This window comes from Petromyzon marinus, unplaced genomic scaffold (genome assembly GCF_048934315.1).
Source record: "Petromyzon marinus isolate PM22_M1 ecotype Great Lakes invasive population unplaced genomic scaffold, UKy_Petmar_22M1.pri1.0 PM_G_Scaffold_58, whole genome shotgun sequence".
In the NCBI taxonomy this organism is placed as follows: domain Eukaryota; kingdom Metazoa; phylum Chordata; class Hyperoartia; order Petromyzontiformes; family Petromyzontidae; genus Petromyzon; species Petromyzon marinus.
The window spans coordinates 1,105,324-1,131,298 of record NW_027423011.1 but is presented as its reverse complement, the minus strand read 5'-3'; the positions used below and the strand labels follow the sequence as shown (position 1 = coordinate 1,131,298).

General features: G+C 43.5%; 1 long non-coding RNA gene across 1 annotated transcript; it reads right to left on the bottom strand.

Moving 5' to 3' along the window:
* Positions 1–11,718: 11,718 nt before the first annotated feature.
* Positions 11,719–13,828, bottom strand: LOC142918215 (uncharacterized). The gene is made up of 4 exons (XR_012937441.1): positions 13,779–13,828; positions 13,404–13,472; positions 12,310–12,410; positions 11,719–12,179 (listed from the first exon to the last, which is right to left on the bottom strand). It is a non-coding gene; the product is annotated as an uncharacterized LOC142918215 (long non-coding RNA).
* Between the last annotated feature and the right edge of the window lie 12,147 nt (positions 13,829–25,975).

The following is a 25,975-nucleotide window of genomic DNA, read 5'->3' as shown; positions in this document are numbered from 1 at the left end:
ACTGTAACTTCTTCTAATGCGAAACGAATTCTTTTCAAAACTAGCTTAGCTCTTATCTCAGAAAAAATCAGACTTATACGCACAGAACTAGATCAGTTAGACAAGACACTCTACAAATCACACTTATCATTGACGGCAATAATGTCCACATCGGATTGGGAACATGTAGACAATATGACTGCCTCTTCAGCTGCTACTATGTCGACCAAATGTAAGGAAAACCTGATTTCCAAATTTAACCTCCTCTTCAACAAAAGACCAGACCCACACACCAAAAAGTTAGACGTTAATAAAGTCGTAATTAATCGCAGTAACAGTTCTATTTCCGATGGTCTGAAATCCGTTTTAGCTAAAGGTCTAAACTTTGCAGTCACACCTAAACACATACCAGTTAATGATATAATTGCCCAAGTAGACGTTGCTCTCAGGGGCCTGGGTCACATCGCTGCAGACGTAGCAAGATCTGAAATCGCTGCAACCCTCAAAAACGCTAAGGTGCCAGCTAGCAACCTCAGCAAAGATGAGCGTTTTGAATTATATAAATTAAAAAAGAGGAATGATATTGTAGTTCTCTCAGCTGACAAAGGCAATGCTACTGTCATCATGGATAAAATAGAATACAACAACAAAATTAAAGAATTACTCGACGATGGTAGTTATACAAAAATAAAAAGAGATCCCACCAACAGCCTCGTCACACAAACCAACAAAATAATTTCTGATTCAACCGCATTAATTGATCAATCTAAACAGTTTTCGTTGAAACCTTCTGCTGCCAGGCCACCAAGATTATACGGCTTACCAAAAATACATAAAGTTGATACACCTCTTCGTCCCATAGTCTCTACTATCAGCTCCCCCACCTACAAACTAGCTCGTTTTTTGTCTGAAATCCTGCGTCCTTTCACTGGAAAGACCACCTCTGCGGTACAAAATTCTACTCACCTGGTATCAACAATCAAGGGTATTTCCCTGTCCCCAGACGACCTGCTTGTCAGTTTTGATGTAGTTTCCTTACTCACCAAGGTTCCTGTACCTGATACCATTGCAATCATTGAAGACTTGGTTCATCAAGGACTAAACACTGAGGTACCCCCCTGGTGAGACACTGTTTAACCAATACATACTTCACTTGGAATGGAACTTTCTACAAACAAACTGAGGGCACCCCAATGGGCTCCCCCCTTTCTCCAGTTATAGCTAACATTTTCATGGAGAAATTTGAGACTGACGCCATCCAGACTGCCACTCTGCGCCCAACCTTATGGAAGAGGTACGTGGATGACACTTTTGTCATCTGGCCACATGGCCGGCCTGCTCTAGACCAATTCTTCGACCACATCAATTCCATACACCCAGCCATCAGATTTACCATGGAAGTCGAAATAGATGGCAAGATACCTTTTTTGGATGTCCTAATTAAAAAGAGACCTGATGGTTCAATGAGCCACTCTGTCTACAGGAAAGCTACCCATACGGATGCTTATCTGAAACCGGATTCCCACCACCATCCATGACAGAAGAATTCTCTCATCAAGACTCTGTATCATAGAGCCCAATGCATATCCGACCAGGAACACATAAGCAGTGAACTCAAGCACGTACACCAAGCTCTTAGGGCTAATGGTTACTCCGACTATACAATCCGCAAAGCTATCACTCAAACCATGAAGAAGAACCCTCTTGAGGAGCCTTTCAAAACCATCACTTTACCCTACATTGCTGGGATCACAAAAAAGATCTCCAAAATCTTGAATAAACACAAGATCCAGGTCCGTTTCAACACATTACATAAAATCCGTGATCTGGTTCCGTCTGTAAAAGATGTGATTCCGGACATACAATACCCTGGTGTCTACAAACTAAGTTGCCTCTGTGGTAGTAGTTACATTGGAGAAACCAAACGCCATATCTCGGACCGCATTCGTGAACATAAAGCAGACCTTAAACACGGTAGGACCAACACCTCGGCCGTAGCAGATCATTGTTCTAATTCAGTAGGCTCACATGCCATTGACTTTTCCAAGACGGAGGTTCTTTGTAAGCCATCTGGCTTCCATGAGAGATTCGTTCATGAGGCTATCCACATATACAAGCACAGAGACAATTTCAACCGAGAAGATGGATTCTATCTTAGCAATCATTGGAAAGATTTCATAAATCATTTCAGTTCTTGATTGATTGTTCACGCTTACAGTGGCTTTCAGACAGCATACATAAAAACAAATTTCGTCTCCCCCCTCCTCTTTTCAAAAAAAATAGATGGACTAGTCCTGGGCAAACTGCCAATCGTTGCGCGTGATGCAAACGTTATTTTTTCATATATATATAAATAAATATGCCGTTTTCAAAATACATTTATGCAAACCGACACACCTGATGATGACCGTTTGAGTTATGGTCGAAACGTCGTGAGAATTTTTTTATTGTTTTATATATATTTTGTTATTTTGTTGTTTCTCTTCAACGTGACTTTACCGAAAAAACTAAGAATATGAATTACTGCAGTCACGAAAGCTTTAAATCAAAATTTAATCGCCTCTACGGGGAGGGTTTTCACATAACTTTAAGATCCTTCAACAAACTCCGGGATAAGAAAGCTCAGCTGATCGAGTCTCTCACCTTCCTGAAGAGATGCCGCGACTCTGGGGTAATACCAATCGCATTTACACTCACCTCTGCTACTGTAACTTCTTCTAATGCGAAACGAATTCTTTTCAAAACTAGCTTAGCTCTTATCTCAGAAAAAATCAGACTTATACGCACAGAACTAGATCAGTTAGACAAGACACTCTACAAATCACACTTATCATTGACGGCAATAATGTCCACATCGGATTGGGAACATGTAGACAATATGACTGCCTCTTCAGCTGCTACTATGTCGACCAAATGTAAGGAAAACCTGATTTCCAAATTTAATCTCCTCTTCAACAAAAGACCGGACCCACACACCAAAAAGTTAGACGTTAATAAAGTCGTAATTAATCGCAGTAACAGTTCTATTTCCGATGGTCTGAAATCCGTTTTAGCTAAAGGTCTAAACTTTGCAGTCACACCTAAACACATACCAGTTAATGATATAATTGCCCAAGTAGACGTTGCTCTCAGGGGCCTGGGTCACATCGCTGCAGACGTAGCAAGATCTGAAATCGCTGCAACCCTCAAAAACGCTAAGATGCCAGCTAGCAACCTCAGCAAAGATGAGCGTTTTGAATTATATAAATTAAAAAAGAGGAATGATAATATTGTAGTTCTCTCAGCTGACAAAGGCAATGCTACTGTCATCATGGATAAAATAGAATACAACAACAAAATTAAAGAATTACTCGACGATGGTAGTTATACAAAAATAAAAAGAGATCCCACCAACAGCCTCGTCACACAAACCAACAAAATAATTTCTGATTCAACCGCATTAATTGATCAATCTAAACAGTTTTCGTTGAAACCTTCTGCTGCCAGGCCACCAAGATTATACGGCTTACCAAAAATACATAAAGTTGATACACCTCTTCGTCCCATAGTCTCTACTATCAGCTCCCCCACCTACAAACTAGCTCGTTTTTTGTCTGAAATCCTGCGTCCTTTCACTGGAAAGACCACCTCTGCGGTACAAAATTCTACTCACCTGGTATCAACAATCAAGGGTATTTCCCTGTCCCCAGACGACCTGCTTGTCAGTTTTGATGTAGTTTCCTTATTCACCAAGGTTCCTGTACCTGACACCATTGCAATCATTGAAGACTTGGTTCATCAAGGACTAAACACTGAGGTACCCCCACTGGTGAGACACTGTTTAACCAATACATACTTCACTTGGAATGGAACTTTCTACAAACAAACTGAGGGCACCCCAATGGGCTCCCCCCTTTCTCCAGTTATAGCTAACATTTTCATGGAGAAATTTGAGACTGACGCCATCCAGACTGCCACTCTGCGCCCAACCTTATGGAAGAGGTACGTGGATGACACTTTTGTCATCTGGCCACATAGCCGGCCTGCTCTAGACCAATTCTTCGACCACATCAATTCCATACACCCAGCCATCAGATTTACCATGGAAGTCGAAATAGATGGCAAGATACCTTTTTTGGATGTCCTAATTAAAAAGAGACCTGATGGTTCAATGAGCCACTCTGTCTACAGGAAAGCTACCCATACGGATGCTTATCTGAAACCGGATTCCCACCACCATCCATGACAGAAGAATTCTCTCATCAAGACTCTGTATCATAGAGCCCAATGCATATCCGACCAGGAACACATAAGCAGTGAACTCAAGCACGTACACCAAGCTCTTAGGGCTAATGGTTACTCCGACTATACAATCCGCAAAGCTATCACTCAAACCATGAAGAAGAACCCTCTTGAGGAGCCTTTCAAAACCATCACTTTACCCTACATTGCTGGGATCACAAAAAAGATCTCCAAAATCTTGAATAAACACAAGATCCAGGTCCGTTTCAACACATTACATAAAATCCGTGATCTGGTTCCGTCTGTAAAAGATGTGATTCCGGACATACAATACCCTGGTGTCTACAAACTAAGTTGCCTCTGTGGTAGTAGTTACATTGGAGAAACCAAACGCCATATCTCGGACCGCATTCGTGAACATAAAGCAGACCTTAAACACGGTAGGACCAACACCTCGGCCGTAGCAGATCATTGTTCTAATTCAGTAGGCTCACATGCCATTGACTTTTCCAAGACGGAGGTTCTTTGTAAGCCATCTGGCTTCCATGAGAGATTCGTTCATGAGGCTATCCACATATACAAGCACAGAGACAATTTCAACCGAGAAGATGGATTCTATCTTAGCAATCATTGGAAAGATTTCATAAATCATTTCAGTTCTTGATTGATTGTTCACGCTTACAGTGGCTTTCAGACAGCATACATAAAAACAAATTTCGTCTCCCCCCTCCTCTTTTCAAAAAAAATAGATGGACTAGTCCTGGGCAAACTGCCAATCGTTGCGCGTGATGCAAACGTTATTTTTTCATATATATATATATATAAATAAATAAATATGCCGTTTTCAAAATACATTTATGCAAACCGACACACCTGATGATGACCGTTTGAGTTATGGTCGAAACGTCGTGAGAATTTTTTTATTGTTTTATATATATTTTGTTATTTTGTTGTTTCTCTTCAACGTGACTTTACCGAAAAAACTAAGAATATGAATTACTGCAGTCACGAAAGCTTTAAATCAAAATTTAATCGCCTCTACGGGGAGGGTTTTCACATAACTTTAAGATCCTTCAACAAACTCCGGGATAAGAAAGCTCAGCTGATCGAGTCTCTCACCTTCCTGAAGAGATGCCGCGACTCTGGGGTAATACCAATCGCATTTACACTCACCTCTGCTACTGTAACTTCTTCTAATGCGAAACGAATTCTTTTCAAAACTAGCTTAGCTCTTATCTCAGAAAAAATCAGACTTATACGCACAGAACTAGATCAGTTAGACAAGACACTCTACAAATCACACTTATCATTGACGGCAATAATGTCCACATCGGATTGGGAACATGTAGACAATATGACTGCCTCTTCAGCTGCTACTATGTCGACCAAATGTAAGGAAAACCTGATTTCCAAATTTAATCTCCTCTTCAACAAAAGACCGGACCCACACACCAAAAAGTTAGACGTTAATAAAGTCGTAATTAATCGCAGTAACAGTTCTATTTCCGATGGTCTGAAATCCGTTTTAGCTAAAGGTCTAAACTTTGCAGTCACACCTAAACACATACCAGTTAATGATATAATTGCCCAAGTAGACGTTGCTCTCAGGGGCCTGGGTCACATCGCTGCAGACGTAGCAAGATCTGAAATCGCTGCAACCCTCAAAAACGCTAAGATGCCAGCTAGCAACCTCAGCAAAGATGAGCGTTTTGAATTATATAAATTAAAAAAGAGGAATGATATTGTAGTTCTCTCAGCTGACAAAGGCAATGCTACTGTCATCATGGATAAAATAGAATACAACAACAAAATTAAAGAATTACTCGACGATGGTAGTTATACAAAAATAAAAAGAGATCCCACCAACAGCCTCGTCACACAAACCAACAAAATAATTTCTGATTCAACCGCATTAATTGATCAATCTAAACAGTTTTCGTTGAAACCTTCTGCTGCCAGGCCACCAAGATTATACGGCTTACCAAAAATACATAAAGTTGATACACCTCTTCGTCCCATAGTCTCTACTATCAGCTCCCCCACCTACAAACTAGCTCGTTTTTTGTCTGAAATCCTGCGTCCTTTCACTGGAAAGACCACCTCTGCGGTACAAAATTCTACTCACCTGGTATCAACAATCAAGGGTATTTCCCTGTCCCCAGACGACCTGCTTGTCAGTTTTGATGTAGTTTCCTTATTCACCAAGGTTCCTGTACCTGACACCATTGCAATCATTGAAGACTTGGTTCATCAAGGACTAAACACTGAGGTACCCCCCCTGGTGAGACACTGTTTAACCAATACATACTTCACTTGGAATGGAACTTTCTACAAACAAACTGAGGGCACCCCAATGGGCTCCCCCCTTTCTCCAGTTATAGCTAACATTTTCATGGAGAAATTTGAGACTGACGCCATCCAGACTGCCACTCTGCGCCCAACCTTATGGAAGAGGTACGTGGATGACACTTTTGTCATCTGGCCACATGGCCGGCCTGCTCTAGACCAATTCTTCGACCACATCAATTCCATACACCCAGCCATCAGATTTACCATGGAAGTCGAAATAGATGGCAAGATACCTTTTTTGGATGTCCTAATTAAAAAGAGACCTGATGGTTCAATGAGCCACTCTGTCTACAGGAAAGCTACCCATACGGATGCTTATCTGAAACCGGATTCCCACCACCATCCATCACAGAAGAATTCTCTCATCAAGACTCTGTATCATAGAGCCCAATGCATATCCGACCAGGAACACATAAGCAGTGAACTCAAGCACATACACCAAGCTCTTAGGGCTAATGGTTACTCCGACTATACAATCCGCAAAGCTATCACTCAAACCATGAAGAAGAACCCTCTTGAGGAGCCTTTCAAAACCATCACTTTACCCTACATTGCTGGGATCACAAAAAAGATCTCCAAAATCTTGAATAAACACAAGATCCAGGTCCGTTTCAACACATTACATAAAATCCGTGATCTGGTTCCGTCTGTAAAAGATGTGATTCCGGACATACAATACCCTGGTGTCTACAAACTAAGTTGCCTCTGTGGTAGTAGTTACATTGGAGAAACCAAACGCCATATCTCGGACCGCATTCGTGAACATAAAGCAGACCTTAAACACGGTAGGACCAACACCTCGGCCGTAGCAGATCATTGTTCTAATTCAGTAGGCTCACATGCCATTGACTTTTTCAAGACGGAGGTTCTCTGTAAGCCATCTGGCTTCCATGAGAGATTCGTTCATGAGGCTATCCACATATACAAGCACAGAGACAATTTCAACCGAGAAGATGGATTCTATCTTAGCAATCATTGGAAAGATTTGATAAATCATTTCAGTTCTTGATTGATTGTTCACGCTTACAGTGGCTTTCAGACAGCATACATAAAAACAAATTTCGTCTCCCCCCTCCTCTTTTCAAAAAATAGATGGACTAGTCCTGGGCAAACTGCCAATCGTTGCGCGTGACGCAAACGTTATTTTTTATATATATATAAATAAATATGCCGTTTTCAAAATAAATTTATGCAAACCGACACACCTGATGATGACCGTTTGAGTTATGGTCGAAACGTCGTGAGAATTTTTTTATTGTTTTATATATATTTTGTTATTTTGTTGTTTCTCTTCAACGTGACTTTACCGAAAAAACTAAGAATATGAATAAATTATGTTAACGAGCCCGGGCCATATGTCGAGGGATGAGGGCTTGGGTGCTGAACCCGTCGCAATCAACTCGCGACGGCTTTCACGAACTCATTATGTTAATGACCCGCCAGTCACTGGGCGTAGCTTTGCCCAAATAAGGATTGTACCGGAACAGATATCGGCAGTGACCAAGCAGAGATGACGTCACGCTCAAGGGTGCGGTGGCCGAGGGTGGGAATACATTGGTGACATGACGTCACTAGTGAGGCACACCTCCCCCTGGCGTTTCACACCGATGAAGTAATGCTGAGTGGTGACGTCACAGAGCGGAGTTGGAGTTTAAGTTGATTTAGATTCATTTTACATTGCTCCATCTCTTGAACAGAGACCCCTTGCGTGCGTGAGCTCAGCAACTACAACATGGACATTTCTGTGTGTACACACTGTTTCTGTGTGTACACACTGTTTCTGTGTGTACACTGTGTATACACTGTGTGTGTGTACACTGTGTATACACACTGTGTATACACTGTGTGTGTACACTGTGTGTATACACTGTGTGTGTACACTGTGTGTGTGTACACTGTGTGTACACTGTGTGTGTACACTGTGTGCCTGTATCTCTGTGTGTGCCTGAGTCTCTGTGTGTGTGCCTGTGTGACACCTGATGATGATTGCTTGTGTTGCAGTCGAAATGTCGTGAGAATGTAATTGTTTTATATTTTTGTTATTTTATTGTTTCCCTTCTACGTGACTTTACCGAAAGAACAAGAATAAATATCAGCTCTATGTTTTCAAGTCAATACAGTTTGGGTAGTGAATAAATTATAGTCTAAATAAGCTACACATGACGAATTATAGGCAATCATAGTTATAATCAAAGACATTTTTAAACAATCACGTGGTCCCTGTAGTCGCCGTTTGAGACAAAATCTGCTTGAAAACAGTTTATCAACATATATGAATACATTGATTCGAATAAGCAGTGTTAATTTCCTATTTATGGCATGCCAGTTATGTGCCAGTTTTCGATATCAACATCACCTTATAAAAGAATAACATTTAAAAAATAAGCGCACAACCTTATCCGTGATGAACGCTGCACTTTGTCGTTTTCATGCAGGGGGCGCTGTAAACCTACACGCACCCCCTGCATGCGAACGACGGACGCGCAGGGACAGACGCTCGATTACGTTGGAATCGATCTGCAGACGGCCAGCAGCTCCGTGTCGCCTCATCTCGATCCCGCGATCCCCTACCAGGTGAAAGTCCGCATCGAACTGAACCCCCGGCAAGGCCGTCTACTTAACGACGAGAGAAAATTCACACAAAATGTCCTTCTCAACGAAGTCTTCCAGATGTAAAATGAACTTTTAATGAAGAAATAATGTAAATCAAAACACAACACAATTCAAAGATGTTTCATTTTAAAACTTCAAAACGGAGCATGGGGTACTTGCGTGAATGCGTCCTTCGTGTGCAAATGTAGTGACTTTCCTGGCCTGAAGGCCGTCAATGTATTGGACCCTTATTGGTGCACAGCGTCTCAACAAGAGCAGTGGGGTTTGCTTCAACCGATAGGTACGAACATCCAGACGTGAATCAGCAAGGAGCATTTCTAGTCCCAGTTAGACAAAATCTACGTCAACACGTAAGACAAAACTACAATTCGTGTTGTAGAGAATGTACCTCCTCCTATACGTGTAACTTTTAAGTGGTATGCCTTGTAACTGATGAATGATCCGAGCGTGCTCACTATTTCAAAGATGATGAGTTGCTCCAGAGGCAGACGCTTCGGGAAACACAAAAATACCCTTTGACCTGTATCACAAGAACAACGGGTCTCACCTGAGTTCTCTGTACAGGTTACTTCCAAAACACACACACTTTGTCCTAACATCACTTAATCAATGTGTGACCCTCAGACAAAATATTACATGTATGCGCACAATAAGACAAGTATTCATTCTAACTTATTGACGGGCATATTAACATTGAATTACTGCAGCGAAATTGACTGCATCACGTTACATCGTATTAACAAGAAGTTATTTTACAAATACACACCGTCTGCTTAACAGTGTATGTACAACGTACTATTGTTGCGTCATTCAAAACGAGTAGGCCGTTGCATGCTGGCGTCTGGGTCAAAATGTATCAAATTCTAAACATTACGCTACAAATAATAGATCACGGCACTTCGATGGCAACACAAGCAATCGTCATCAGGTGGGACAAGCACAGCAGCAAGAAGAAGAAACTGCTGGAGTAGACGCCTACTACTTCAGCAGTTTCTCTTGCTGTGGTTGTCCCACCTGATGACGATTGCTTGTGTTGTGATCTAAACGCCGTGACCTGTTATGTTTCTACCCACGTGGTGACTTTACCGAAAGAACTCAAGAGTGTGGAATCCTGCAGTCACGAAAGCTTCGAATCAAGATTGCCTACAAACTACATAACTGAGATGACGCATCAATCATCACCCCCTACTGACAGGCTCTTGTCCACATGCAGGCTGGTGCAGGACCACCACCTTGTGCCACACAGGGGCAGCTGCTACTTGGGGATGCTCTTCGAGTGTTTCAGACGTGGTACGACACAAAACTCCGAGTTGCCGAGGCGATAAAGCAAGCACCATGTAAAAGCAATTATCATAACATAGTGAATGCTTGGGGGCTTGTCTCTCGCTCCTGGTTAGAGATCTACCCAACCCACAGGTCCACAAACACTGGCCACCCTTACTCTGCAGGTTGAACCTAGGAGCTGAGTGTTCAACTTCACGTTCTTGTCATTAAAGGCCTATGACAAAGGTGCATCTATTGGAGCGACATCATCTCAAGCTTACACATCTACCGGGTCTCCAATTGACTTTGTATTGTCTCGGAGGAAGTCCACCCACACCTCCACTTCCACAAACTGCTGGGAGTTGCCTCGCTCTGCCTCACAGTCAGAATTCTCCTCCTGCTTTACGTTGCCTCCATCGATGTGAAGGTCCCATTTTGGAGTTGAATCTTCATCTTCACATTTCACCTTCACTTCTTCCCTCTTCACTATCGCTTCTTCGCTCTTCACCATCACTTCTTCCCTCTTCACCATCACTTCTTCACATTTCACCATCACCTCTTCACATTTCACCTCGATACCTTTAAAAGTGTCCAAGCTGGGATTTTCTTCCGGTTCGTGTTTCATGAGGGATGGGCTCATTGCGGCACTTTGACTTTCACAAGCTGATTTCAGACTCTGACTCCGCTCCTTGTGGATCTTCTGATGCTTTTGTGTTCTCTGGTGTACTTGAAGATTTGATGACTGTGAAAATGCCTTCCCACACGCACTGCACCTGAAGGGTTTCTCTCCCGTGTGTGTTCTCTGGTGTTTTTTAAGAGTAGATGAATCTGAAAATGTCTTCCCACACACACTGCACCTGAAGGGTTTCTCTCCCGTGTGTGTTCTCTGGTGTATTTTAAGAGTAAATGACTGTACAAATGCCTTCCCACATACAGTGCACTTGAAGGGTTTCTCTCCTGTGTGTGTTCTCTGGTGTGTTTTAAGAGCAGATGAATCTGAAAATGTCTTCCCACACACACTGCACTTGAAGGGTTTCTCTCCCGTGTGTGTTCTCTGGTGATTTTTAAGAGCAGATGACTGTGCAAATGCCTTCCCACACACAGTGCACTTGAAGGGTTTCTCTCCCGTGTGTGTTCTATGGTGTTTTTTAAGAGTAGATGAAACTGAAAATGCCTTTCCACACACACTGCACTTGAAGGGTTTCTCTCCCGTGTGTTCTCTGGTGTGTTTTAAGAGTAGATAAATCTGAAAATGTCTTCCCACACACACTGCACCTGAAGGGTTTCTCTCCCGTGTGTGTTCTCTGGTGTGTTTTAAGAGTAGATGAATCTGAAAATGTCTTCCCACACACACTGCACCTGAAGGGTTTCTCTCCCGTGTGTGTTCTCTGGTGTTTTAAGAGTAGATGAATCTGAAAATGTCTTCCCACACACAGTGCATTTAAAGGGTTTCTCTCCCGTGTGTGTTCTCTGGTGTCTTTGAAGATGAGATGAATCTGAAAATGCCTTCCCACACACACTGCACTTGAAGGGTTTCTCTCCCGTGTGTGTTCTCTGGTGTGTTTTAAGAGCAAATGAACCTGAAAATGTCTTCCCACACACAGTGCACTTGAAGGGTTTCTCTCCTGTGCGAGTTCTCTGGTGCTGTGTGAAATTTCCAGGCTGATCCATGCTGTATGCACGCTGGTCGCATTGTTGACTTGTCGTACAGAGCTGCTGTGCTGACTGCCTTTGCTCCATTAGACCAGTCTCAGCTGCAGACAGAAAATAAGAATATCCACACCATCTACACGTCAGTATCGAGCCATGGAGGAATGAATATATACAGTCACACGTGACTTACACGTCTATATTCATTCATGTATTCACGACTAGCTGTACTACCTGGCTTCGCCCGGGACTTGGATCCACCACGTCCGGCCGCCTTTGTCTCCCCAGTGGCGATGTTCACACCACAGCAGTTACTCGTTTGAGGCTGAGTCGACCTAGGGGAGGCCCAGGACCGGTTCAAACAATTATCACCGGTGGTGGCCGTGAGCGGAAATCGAACTCGGGTCGCCGGGTTCGTAGCGCAGCGTAGCGCTAACCGCTACACTACAATGCGTTACGCTTCCACACACACACAGACACAAAGACACACATAGACACACACAGACACACACACAGACACACACAGACACACACACAGACACACACACAGACACACACAGACACACACACAGACACACACAGACACACAAACACACACACAGACACACACAGACAACGCTAACCGCTACACTACAGTGAGTTACGCTTCCACATGCGAGGGTCACGTGACAGATTTGACGTCACAGCTCACTTGCTGTGCAAAAAACTCTATACATTATTGAGCTCCCCTCTACCCCCCAAAAATAAACTAAAAGTGTATTTGTATAATGTTTGTATGGTGTACAGTCTGGAAAGTACCCACATGGCAAATTTCCAGTTTGTTGCATGTCGGGAAGTACGCTAAACATTTTGAACAGACAACACACACAATCACAACTTTGCCTTTCATATATATTTGGAGATGCAGTGAAAAACTTTCCCAAATTCATCACGCGGTTTCAGTTTTTTGATTTTCAGTTTGATTTATTTTGGTTATAGTCCCGTGAGCCATTCGGCTCTTGAATCGGGTGCAACCACAACAAGCAACAAAACAAAAACACGACCAAGAAAATCATCTTACAGTGACTATGTGTGACTGTGCAAACAGCCTGTCATGGCATGCAATGAGAGGGCAAATGTCATAAATATTCCTGTAAGCCCTCGCATCTTCAACATTAATGTTGCCATAGAAACGTTGTGGGGTTTTTTGCTTCATTGTAAAAAAATATATCTGTTATTTTAATTTTATTTTCTATCTACGTGACTTTACCGAAAGAACCAAGAATATTAATTCCTGCAGTCACCAAAGTTTTAAGTCAAAACATTCACACACGTTGACAAAGCCTCACCTTGTGTTGTTGTGGGCAGGTCGCTTCTGATAACAAGAGCGGTATAGCAGCCCAAGCGGGCTTGGCCTGCTAACAAAAGAAAATAAAAACTGCGTGAATATTTACAATAAAACAAAGTTACAAAGTGGCGAGCCGGGTGAAGACAAATTAAACTTAAGCGAGATAATGAAAGTGAATGCAATCAGGCGAGGGCAGGAGGCAAGGCCCCGCGTGGCTAGGCCCCGCGTTGTAAAGTTCCAACCTGGACATCGATTCCCATGCTCGCTGCTACTCAACTGACATCCCTACGAGAGAGAGGCTCTACCTTGGTAAACAACAACAATCACCACCACAACCACCACAACAACAACCACAATCGCAATGAGAATTTCTCACCTCGGATTTCAGTGCTGTTACCTCATGACGTCACGCAGCAGCAGGTGACATGACGTCACATCCGGGGAACGATACACGCTCCTCCCACAATGAGCGGCTCCGTAACTAAATAGAGAATAAATATATTATGTTAATGTACTCGTCCCATGTGTCGTGGGCAATGAACTCGCCGGCTTTAACGAATAAATTATGTTAATGAGTTGCCGTCACTGGGCGTAGCTTTGCCCAAATAAGGATTGGCACTGGAACTCAATCGGCAGTGACCCAAGCGGAGGTGACGTCACGCTCAAGAGCGCGGTGGAATACCATGGTGACATGACGTCACTAGCGAGGTACACCTCACCCTGGCGTTTCACGCCGATGAAGTAATGCTGAGTGGTGACGTCACAGAGCGGGATTGGAGTTTAAGTTGATTTAGATTCATTTTCATTGCTCCCTCCCTTGGGTGCGTGGGCTCAGCTACAACAACAACGTGGACATTATTGTGTATACACTGTGTGTGTACGTACACTGTGTGTGTGTACACTTTGTGTGTACAGTGTGTGTGTGTACACTGTGTGTGGGTGTACACTGTGTGTGTGTACAGTATGTGTGTACACTGTGTGTGTGTACACTGTGTGTGTGTACACTGTGTGTGTACACTGTGTGTGTACAATATGTGTGTGTGTACACTGTGTGTGTACACTGTGTGTGTGTGTACACTGTGTGTGTGTGTGTACACTGTGTGTGTACAGTGTGTGTGTGTACACTGTGTGTGTGTGGACAGTGTGTGTGTGTACACTGTGTGTGTGTGTGTACACTGTGTGTGTGTACACTGTGTGTGTGTGTGTACACTGTGTGTACACTGTGTGTGTACACTGTGTGTGTGTACACTGTGTGTGTGTGTACACTGTGTGTATGTACACAATATGTGTGTGTACACTGTGTGTGTACACTGTGTGTGTACACTGTGTGTACACTGTGTGTGTGTACACTGTGTGTGTGTACACTGTGTGTACACTGTATGTGTGTGTACACTGTGTGTGTGTACACTGTGTGTACACTGTATGTGTGTGTACACTGTGTGTGTGTGTACACTGTGTGTGTGTACACAGTGTGTGTACACTGTGTGTGTGTACACTGTGTGTGTGTGTACACTGTGTGTGTGTACACAATGTGTGTGTGTACACTGTGTGTGTGTGTACACTGTGTGTGTGTGTACACTGTGTGTGTATACACTGTGTGTGTACGCAATGTGTCTGTGTGTACACTGTGTGTGTACGCAATGTGTCTGTGTGTACACTGTGTGTGTACACTGTGTGTGTGTACACTGTGTGTGCACAGTGTGTACACTGTGTGTGTGTGTACACTGTGTGTGTACACAATGTGTGTGTGTGTACATAATGTGTGTGTGTGTACACAATGTGTGTGTACACTGTTTGTGTGTGTACACAATGCGTGTGTGTACACTGTGTGTGTAGACTCTGTGTGTGTACACTGTGTGTGTGTTTACACTGTGTTTTCTCTGTGTGTTTACACTGTGTGTGTACACTCTGTGTGTTTACACTGTGTGTGTGTACACTCTGTGTGTGGTTATACTGTGTTTACACTGTGTGTGTACACTGTGTGTACAGTGTGTGTACACTGTCTGTGTACACTGTTGTATATATAGGTGTTATGAAAATTGATGAAAATAATGAAAATTAAATGAAATTAAAAATTTGCATAATTTATCCGAATTTATGTTAATTGATGTAATTATGCATATAAATTATGCTGATTCGAGAGATAATCGTATTAATTTATGTGAGTGGGCGTGGTTATGATAATGAAGGGCGTTATGGATTATCAGGTCGAGCCTCGGTGACTAGGATTGTGTTATGAATTGGAATAACGCAAATAATCGTATGCAGTGACGCAGGCATTGTGAGCGTGAATGAGAGAGAGTCGATTCGACTCTGCTCTTTAATTCCGTATTATCGATAAGGATACGATTACTCTCGATTGAACATTACGAATTATGTGTGTTATGGATTATGTGTGGTGATAGTGTGCTTATGATACGTCCCCAGGATTCAGATCTCATACGCAGAACAATATTACGCAGAATTTCAGGAAGAATCACACACAAACCTGCTTTAATCAATTTTATTTTCTAGCTAACTTTAATTTTTGGATAATATGAAAACTCAATCTCGGGATTTTGGAATTTCAACACAGTGTTAACATGATACCATCACAATTGCATTGTTTCACCTCGATAGCTGCACCTGTGGTTAATTCCCGACGCGTAACGCAATCGATCGGTTGTTGAGAGAGAGATTAAAAACATGCGAACTATTCTATCAAACCTTAACTTTATAATATGCAAACTCGTATACTTGAATTGTTACATAACACGGCACTCGGTCTTTGATTCGTATCCAATCCTTAACACATTCTGATATGTGAAGTTATTATGCTTGAAATCGTCAGCACAGTACCACGTCGATGTTCGTTCATTGATTCATAACGATTATGAAATTAAAGCGTTCTACTGAAATACTTCTAATTGCCTTATCAATACCACTCAATGGCCGCAATGCTTCGTTACTTGAATTGTCACACAACACAGTATTCGGTCATTGATCATGCGCGGCCCTTAATGCAATTATTGTCACGTTGTTAACAATAGGATGACTGATTATTATGCAACGCTACTCGTTGAAAGGGCACTCCAACCAGTATTATTCTTGAAGGCACAAATAGACATTTTTTTTCTTCTAGATTTTAAGCTTTCGTGACTGCAAGGATTCATACTTTTTGGTTTTGTTCGGTAAAGTCACGTAGGTGAAAAATAAAGAAAAATAAACGAGAAAGTCGACAGGTGGTTTGGAGGTGTAATGCTGCGTCAAATGACTGAGCCCAGCACCTCCGATCCTGGATTCAAACCCAGGCGAGCGTGCAAAATTAAACCAGATTCTCAAGTGTAGCCAAGTTGAAGATCTTAGCCAAATCACCAACAAGAGCTCAAACAAAGTCTTGTAAAACATTTATTTCTGCATTTACATATATGGTAGTTTACCTTTGAGCGATCAAAATACATTGCTGAATTATTGAAATGTGAAGAACTGTTTAACACGTCGGCTTTCGCAACCAATATCATCCTTATTCTTGGTTTTATTGTTTCGCTTCTACGTGGTGGTGACTTTACCAAAAGAGCCAAGAATATGAATCCCTGCAGTCACGAAAGCTTTAAATCAAAATATCATCCTCGTAGGTTTTATTGGGTTAGATCGCGTGAACACGTAATTGTGTCGTGAAACCTGCCACAATCCGACACAGCCAATTTGTAAGGTTCGTCACAAACGGAACATGCCAAGTCGTACTCAGATTGTTAATGTTGTGGCTTCGCTCCCCAACACACCGGCGTGAGCTGTACTAGTGACGAATTGGAGTATTCTGTTTACGTGACAAACCTTACTAGTTGGCTGCGCCGGGTGGTGGCAGATTTAACGGCACAACATTTATATATAACCTACAAAAATAACCCCCTGTGTTATGGTGAAGAACTGTCTATTGGGTAAGAATGGCTCTTTCAAGCAACTCCAGAAGTGGCTGTGCAAGTGTAGTGGCCTTATTGACGACGGAGACATTCTTCGGAGGCAACACGTATTTATTACAGACACTTCACTCTGCAGTGGCTAATCTGATACTTGAAGAGGTAACGGCCTCTTCACCCGTACTCTATAGAGGGAAACGTTCCCCGAGCTTTAGCCCACGCCAGCTCCCTGGTTCCCTCTATCCTGGTCCTCTCCCGGGAGGCTGTCTGACCTGGCCCAGCTTCGGCGCAGGTCCCGATCACCAGCCACACGAGTCCGGCCCTCGGAAGGACATCGGCCCTTGTGGCTCTGGTGTCACACCCTGGCTTGCTTTGCCCGGCCCTCAGAAGGGCAGCGGGCCAAAGGAGTTCCAGGGTCTGGCTAGTCGATCTTCATTCTTCACTGGCTCTTCATCTTGCTTGAGTCGAACTGCCTCTCAGCTCCCCGGGTCCCACCTTTTATACTGTCCCTCACTGAGGGGCGGGGCTGGGAGTGATCACAGCATCCCCCAGTCCCCCAGGGTGGTGGCCGTAGCGGACGTGTTTGTGGCCACCGTTACACAACCGCGTGTCACCCTCCCGTAACACCTCTACACGTGTTTGTGGCCACCGTTACACAACCGCGTGTCACCCTCCCGTAACACCTCTACACGTGTTTGTGGCCACCGTTACACAACCGCGTGTCACCCTCCCGTAACGCCTCTACACGTGTTTGTGGCCACCGTTACACAACCGCGTGTCACCCTCCCGTAACACCTCTACAAGTGTTTGTGTGGCCACCGTTACACAACCGCGTGTCACCCTCCCGTAACACCTCTACACGTACAACACTCTTCATGTGCAAGGCAAGGTGGTCTGACCCGGAGAAAGACCTGCAAAGATCACAAGCTCGCATTACAATTGTGGACTGTGGGGATGAGAATGTGTTTTTCTGTCTCCACCACCATAACCACAACCTTAGTAACGTGTGAACAACAGATCAATGTTGGTGAACCGATATACATGGGTTATCTCCACTGTAATGAAGGTGAGCGGTGCTGTTCAACAAAGCTGTAAATATATTTGTACAGCCACTATAATGCAGTCTTTTTTTGGAAAGACTGGTTCCCATTAAGTGAAAAATGGATCTCCCCTTCTCACGCATCAAATTAGAGCAGAAATGTAAATATATATACACACACAGCAGATTGAGCAGTTGCTAACATTCATCATCCATATTTCATTAGAATATTTACCCAGGAAAGCACCACCGAGACTGAAGACTACGTGCATAGATCAAAATGAACGCTCTTACAGACACCACAGTGCTGCCCTGCAAGTCGGGCGTGCAGAGTTTTACGATCTCTGCGTGATCCATAAACTCAAAGAGTTGCTGTGTAAGAGGAGTGTGGCACCGTACTCCGCTGATGAAAAAAGAGCTCCATCCTCTGCTTTCACAGATACCATTAAAACATTAACCTTGTTTATATAAAGTGTTTTAGAAATGCTTGACAAGTTTCTTCACTTGCTGGGAAGACTGTTATAAAGTTCACAGACCTTCAATAATGCACACCATAAATTTCATCAATGTGGTATACTTTCATAAAACGTATATTTGAGCTTATTTCCATTCACATTAATGAATGGCATCTCGGCTTAAATAAAATGAACGTTATGCACACTTGAAGGTCAGAAGCTGTATTCCTGTATAGTCATCTGTTTGAATGCAAAATGCAACCTATATGTTAACCTTATCCAGAAACACAAAGCAAAGTGTCACCATTGTCAAATATACATTTGACGGCTCTTATCTGAGCTCGAGGGTGGAAGTTACACATTTATTGGCAGGCACCGGTCTCTGCATAGGATGACTATTCTAGTCTTTTTAGGATGTATAGCAAGGTTGGCTACGTACTGTGCGAAAGGAGTTCAACATACACACATGAGGATTACAATAATCATGAGAATAACGCGAATGATTTTTATCCAGAATAGCCTTCTTGAGTCAAGATGATATTCGTGTCGAGAATACTGCCATTGGGATGCTGTGATGACGTTGATAGGCACCTGCAAACGTGGGAGGAGGAGCGCCCGGAGAAGATTCCTGACCTTCACGCTTCAAGGTCACCCCTTCTTCATATTTCACCGTCACTCGTGGCCACGTAGCGAAGCGTTTTTATGGATTTTGTTGTTGTTGTTCTGTCTCTCACTGTTCAAATAAACGTATCATTAAAATTATAGACTGATCATTTCTTTGTCATGGGGCTAACGTACAAAACCAGCAGGGGATCAAATACTTTTTTCCCTCACTGTAGACTCAACACTACCATAGACACAACACTACCATAGACTCAACACTACCATAGACTCAACACTACCATAGACTCAACACTACCACAGACTCAACACTACCATAGACTCAACACTACCACCCATAGACTCAACGCTACCACCCACAGACTCAACACTACCATAGACACAACACTACCATAGACTCAACACTACCACCCATAGACTCAACACTACCACCCATAGACTCAACACTACCATAGACACAACACTACCATAGACACAACACTACCACCCATAGACTCAACACTACCATAGACTCAACACTACCATAGACACAACACTACCATAGACACAACACTACCACCCATAGACTCAACTCTACCATAGACTCAACACTACTATAGACTCAACACTACCATAGACTCAACACTACCACCCATAGACTCAACACTACTATAGACACAACACTATTATAGACTCAATACTGCACATACAATCAGCACTGCCCATAGACTCAGCACTACCCATGGACTCAACACTACCACCCATAGACTCAACACTACTATAGACTCAACACTGCCCATACACGCAGCACTGCCCATAGACTCAACACTGCCCATAGACTCAACACTACCCATAGACTCAACACTACCCATAGACTCAGCACTGCACCATAGACTCAGCACTACCCATAGACTCAACACTTCCATAGACTCAACACTGCCATAGACTCAACACTGCCCATAGACTTATGGACCACAACGCCTTTGTCACCAGACTTATGGACCACAACGCCTCTGTGTCACCAGACTTATGGACCACAACGCCTCTGTCACCAGACTTATGGACCACAACGCCTGTGTCACCAGACTTATGGACCACAATGCCTCTGTCACCAGACTTATGGACCACAACGCCTCTGTGTCACCAGACTTATGGACCACAACTCCTCTGTGTCACCAGACTTATGGACCACAACGCCTGTACGTGTACAAATATTTTTTTACCAATTCCACTTAACGTATAAATAAAAAAGACTGCTTACAAATATCAGCTCTATGTTTTCAAGTAAATACAGTTTGGGTAGTGAATAAATTATAGTCTAAATAAGCTAAACATGACGAATTGTAGGCAATTATAGTTATAATCAAAGACATTCTTAAACAATCACGTGGTCCCTGTAGTCGCCATTAGAGACAATCTGCTTGAAAACAGTTTATCAACATATATGAATACATTGATTCGAATAAGCAGAGTTAATTTCCTATTTATGGCATGCCAGTTATGTGTCAGTTTTCGATATCAACATCACCTGACACGTGGAGCGATTTCATTGTTTCTGCTCCCCACTGGGCATCCTCTCGGATGACCCCCTCGCCGCCCATCGGCATCACTCGCGCCCTCCACCGTCACCCTCAACTCCACCCGCGGTGGTTTCAACAGCCTGGTTGGCCACTGGAATGGTATCCCGGACAGTTCCGGATTAAGCTCGTGCGGGTCCTGTGGCATGTATTATAAAGGTGCCCAAAATAAAATTTAAAAACACAATTATTAAAACGCAAAGTTTACACATCTACCGGGTCTGGTAGGACCCTCCAGCGCTGTCCTACCAGACAGTCTCGCCCCCTTCACCTGATGAAGGCCGCTTGTGTTGTGGCCGAAACGTCGTGAGAATATTATTGTGTTATTTTATTTTATCAATTTATTATTTTATTCTCATTCTACGTGACTTTACCGAAAGAACCAAAGAAGATTAAAACGCAAAGTTTACACATCTACCGGGTCTCCATTTGACTTTGTATTGTCTAGGAAGTCCACCCACACCTCCACTTCCACAAACTGCTGGGAGTTGCCTCGCTCTGCCTCAGTCAGAATTCTCCTCCTGCTTCACGTTGCCTCCATCGATGTGAAGGTCCCATTTTGGAGTTGAATCTTCATCTTCACATTTCACCTTCACTTCTTCCCTCTTCACCATCACTTCTTCACGTTTCACCTTCACTTCTTCACATTTCACCATCACCTCTTCATATTTCACCTCGATACCTTTAAAAGTGTCCAAGCTGGGATTTTCCTCCGGTTCGTGTTTCATGAGGGATGGGCTCATTGCGGCACTTTGACTTTCACAAGCTGATTTCAGACTGCACTCCTTGTGGATCTTCTGATGCTTGTGTGTTCTCTGGTGTACTTGAAGATTTGATGAATTTGCAAATGCCTTCCCACACACACTGCACTTGAAGGGTTTCTCTCCCATGTGTGTCCTCTGGTGTATTACAAGAGCAGATGACTGTGCAAACGCCTTTCCACACACACTGCACTTGAAGGGTTTCTCTCCCGTGTGTGTTCTCTGGTGTATTACAAGAGTACATGAATGTGCAAACGCCCTCCCACACACACTGCACTTGAAGGGTTTCTCTCCCGTGTGTGTTCTGTGGTGTGCTACAAGATTTGATGAACGTGCAAACGCTTTCCCACACACACTGCACCTGAAGGGTTTATCTCCCGTGTGTGTTCTCTGGTGTTCTACAAGATTAGATGAACGTGCAAACGCCTTCGCGCACACACTGCACCTGAAGGGTTTCTCTCCTGTGTGTGTCCTCTGGTGTATTACAAGAGTAGATGACTGTGCAAACGCCTTTCCACACACACTGCACTTGAAGGGTTTCTCTCCCGTGTGTGTTCTCTGGTGTACTTCAAGATTTGATGAACGTGCAAACGCCTTCCCACACACACTGCACCTGAAGGGTTTATCTCCCGTGTGTGTCCTCTGGTGTGCTACAAGAGTAGATGAATGTGCAAACGCCTTCCCACACACACTGCACTTGAAGGGTTTCTCTCCCGTGTGTGTTCTCTGGTGTGCTACAAGAGTAGATGAATGTGCAAACGCCTTCCCACACACACTGCACCTGAAGGGTTTCTCTCCCGTGTGAGTTCTCTCGTGCCGTGTCAAATTTCCAGTCCGATCCGTGCTGTATGCACACCGGTCGCATTGTTGACTTGTCCTACCGAGCTGCGCTGAGTGCATTTGCTCCATCAGACCAATTCTGCGGAGGAAGCGTCAGAGGAAGTGTCAGCTGCAGACAGAAAAAAATAATATCCACACCATCTACACGTCAGTATCGATGCACAGAGGAAAGCATATATACACAGTAACACGTGACTTACACGTCTATACTTATTCATATATTCATGATATAGTGGAAAAGTGTCCCAAATTCATCACACGGGCTGTTATGGCACACACTGAGAGGGCAAATGGTCATAAACATGCCTGGAAGCCCTCGAATCTTCAAAATGAATGTTCACCCAAAACTCCGAGCACACAATTTCGGCTGTCTGGCTACAAAAGAAATATTTATGAGAGCTAAATTCAGCTGACATAGCAAAGGGTGTTGAAAACAATACCATTTGTGTTATGCATAAATTAATGTTCAATCGCAACTTAGAGGTGTGAATCCAGGCTCAGATGTCCTTAAATGCTGGGATGAACAGTTCAAACTTCAGCTGAATGTGTGTGCTGTGTTCACCTCCTGTTTCCATTCTTATAAAGCGTTCCAGAGGAAAACAAAAGTAAACTACTGTTATGATATAACCTCCGTGTTCAACAGAGTTAATAGACGTTACTGCAAACACAAACTGTACACTGTCACTGGGTAAACAGGCGGTGGCGTGTCTAGAATCATGCCTGGCCACCTTCATCTGCTTGGCATGAATGCTTCCTCACTCCACCAAGTAATTGAGGATCAACGAACATAGCCGAGGCTAACTGGAGTTTGCGTGTCTCTCTGCGTGGTGAGATGTTAACTACCTCACCTGGTATACAGGAAGTCGTGGGTTCGATCCCGACCGTGACGCCTGCTGTATATTTGGAGTTTGCGCGTCACTCCGTTTAGCGTCTTTGACCGATAGACATTGACACACGTATTCTTGTTGATTTCGGTAAAGTTACGTAGATAGAAAATAACAATAACAGATAATACAATTACATTAAATAGACTACTTCTTCTTTGGTTCTTTCGGTAAAGTCACGTAGAATGAGAATAAAATAATAAATTGATAAAATAAAATAACACAATCATATTCTCACGACGTTTCGGCCACAACACAAGCGGCCTTCATCGTTGTGGCCGAAACGTCGTGAGAATATTATTGTGTTATTCTATTTTATCAATTTATTATTTTATTCTCATTCTACGTGACTTTACCGAAAGAACCAAAGAAGATGAATCCTTGCAGTCACAAAAGCTTTAAATCGAAAATTAAAGACTACTTGTGTTGCGATCAAAACAACGTGAGTTGTTTTGCTCTATTTACAATTTATTTTTATTTATTTTCATTGTTATTTTTATTTAACTTTCTATCTGCGTGACTTTACCGAAATAACCAAGAATATTAATTCCTGCAGTCACCAAAGTTTTAAGTCAAAACATTCACACACGTTGACAAAGCCTCACCTTGTGTTGTTGTGGGCAGGTCGCTTCTGATAACAAGAGCGGTATAGCAGCTCAAGCGGGCTTGGCCTGCTAACAAAAGAAAATAAAAACTGCGTGAATATTGACAATAAAACAAAGTTACAAAGTGGCGAGCCGGGTGAAGACAAATTAAACTTAAGCGAGATCATTAAAGTGAATGCAATCAGGCGAGGGCAGGAGGCAAGGCCCCGCGTGGCTAGGCCCCGCGTTGTAAAGTTCCAACCTGGACATCGATTCCCATGCTCGCTGCTACTCAACTGACATCCCTACGAGAGAGAGGCTCTACCTTGGTAAACAACAACAACAACCACCACCACAACGACCACCACCACAACGATGAGAATTTCTCACCTCGGATTTCAGTGCAAGCGCGCACACGGCAGCTTCCTGTTGCCTCGCGACAGCAGGAGGTAGTATGACGTCACTTCCCTCCAACGAGCGGCTCTGAACTGAATAAATTATGTTAATGAGGCCGGCCCATATTTGGAGGGATGGGGGCGTGGGCGCTGAACCCGTCGCAATAAACTCGCAACGGCTTTAACGGACACATTATGTTAATGAGCCACCAGTCACTGGGCGTAGCTTTGCCCAAATAAGGATTGGCACTGGAACGATATCGGCAGTGACCCGAGCGGAGGTGACGTCACGCTCAAGAGCGCGGTGGACGAGGGAGGGGTGCATACCTTGGTGACATGACGTCACTAGCGAGGTACACCTCCCCCTGGCGTTTCACGCCGATGAGGTAATGCAGAGTGGTGACGTCACAGAGTTGAAGTCTAAGTTGATTTAGATTCATCTTCCATTGCTCCCTCCCTTGGGTGTGTGAGCTCAGCAACAACGTGGACATTATTGTGTATACACTGTGTGTGTGTGTACACTGTGTGTGTGTGTACACTGTGTGTGTGTGTACACTGTGTGTGTACACTGTGTGTGTGTACACTGTGTGTGTGTACATTGTGTGTGTACACTGTGTGTGTACACTGTGTATACCCTGTGTGTGTGTACACTGTGTGTGTACACTGTGTATACACTGTGTATGTGTACACTGTGTGTGTACACTGTGTGTGTGTGTACACTATGTGTATACACTGTGTGTGTGTACACTGTGTGTGTACATTGTGTGTGTACACTGTGTTTACACTGTGTGCGTATACACTGTGTGTGTACACTGTTTGTGTACACTGTGTGCACAATGTGTATGTACACTGTGTGTGTGTGTACACTGTGTGTGTACACTGTTTGTATACACTGTGTGTATACACTGTGTGTGTCACTGTGTTTCGCTGTGTGTGTCACTGTGTGTGTCACTGTGTGTCGCTGTGTGTGTCACTGTGTCACTGTGTGTGTCACTGTGTCGCTGTGTGTGTCACTGTGCCTGGCACAAGCGTCGTGGTGACTTCACCGCCACTTAGTGGCGAATGGCGGTTGTTGTTGTGTCACTGTGTCACTGTGTGTGTCACTGTGTGTGTGTGTGTACACTGTGTATCTACACTGTGTGTGTACACTGTGTCACTGTGTGTACACTGTGTGTGTCACTGTGTGTGTGTGTGTGTACACTGTGTCTACACTGTGTGTGTGTGTGCACTGTGTGTGTGTATACTGTGTGTGTATACTGTGTGTGTGTACACTGTGTGTGTGTGTACACTGGGTGTGTGTACTGTGTGTGTGTACACTATGTGTGTACCCTGTGTGTATACTGTGTGTGTACACTGTGTGTGTGTGCTGTGTGTGTATACTGTGTGTGTGTACACTGTGTGTATACTGTGTGTGTATACTGTGTGTGTACTGTGTGTGTGTACTGTGCGTGTATACTGTGTGTGTGTACACTGTCTATATACTGTGTATACTGTGTGTGTACTGTGTGTGTACACTGTGTGTGTGTACTGTGTGTGTACACT